This window comes from Sinocyclocheilus anshuiensis, unplaced genomic scaffold (genome assembly GCF_001515605.1).
Source record: "Sinocyclocheilus anshuiensis isolate Anshui unplaced genomic scaffold, SAMN03320099.WGS_v1.1 scaffold68, whole genome shotgun sequence".
NCBI lineage: Eukaryota > Metazoa > Chordata > Actinopteri > Cypriniformes > Cyprinidae > Sinocyclocheilus > Sinocyclocheilus anshuiensis.
In genome coordinates, this window is record NW_015555741.1 from 121,985 (window position 1) to 122,333 (window position 349).

General features: G+C 24.1%; 1 pseudogene; it reads left to right on the forward strand.

Moving 5' to 3' along the window:
- LOC107673213 (gamma-tubulin complex component 6-like) overlaps positions 1 to 349 on the forward strand; it is a 19,778-nt pseudogene that overhangs the window by 7,427 nt on the left and 12,002 nt on the right.

Here is a 349-nt window from a genome sequence, read left to right on the forward strand (position 1 = left end):
TTACTGAAAGTATAAAACAACTACAAAAGTCCTTATTCTCACTTAGTTTGGTTTAGTTTAGTTTATGTACTAAAATAAAACTAAATAGACTAAAACCAAACTACAATAGAAACTAAACAGACATACAGGTACTTGACAAATTACTAAAATTATAAAACAACTACAAAATTTCAGCTGGCTTCCATTTCTAAACCTTAATAAAAAAAATGTAGACATATGTAAAATAATAAAAATGACCAACAAAAAAAAACTATAAAATGACTACAGAATTTTAACTAGTTGGTATAGAAACATTTCTCATTCCTGTTCTGTTTAACTACTAAGATAACCTAAACAAAAAAAAAAAAAA